Raw genomic sequence first — 334 nt, forward strand, 5'->3', positions numbered from 1 at the left:
CTAGGGATGCACCGAAATGAAAATTCTGGGCCGAAACGGAAACCGAAAATTCTGGATGCACTTGAACCGAAACCGAAAATGCTTTGTAATGATTATTTATTATTTTATTACATAATATAAAGTAATTTTGTAAGACTTTTTAAATTTTACTCAATTTTAATGATGCTGAATTAAAAAAAAACACAAGCCAATAAAATAACCACACTTTTACTGAAAGTAACACAATAAAACTGGACATAATTTATATTAATATTGGTAACACTTTACAATAAGGTTCATTAGTTAACTACTTTAGTTAATGAACTAAGAATGAACAATAGTTCTTCAGCATTTA

The sequence above is a fragment of the Sinocyclocheilus rhinocerous genome, unplaced genomic scaffold, assembly GCF_001515625.1.
Source record: "Sinocyclocheilus rhinocerous isolate Xijiao unplaced genomic scaffold, SAMN03320098_v1.1 scaffold827, whole genome shotgun sequence".
NCBI lineage: Eukaryota > Metazoa > Chordata > Actinopteri > Cypriniformes > Cyprinidae > Sinocyclocheilus > Sinocyclocheilus rhinocerous.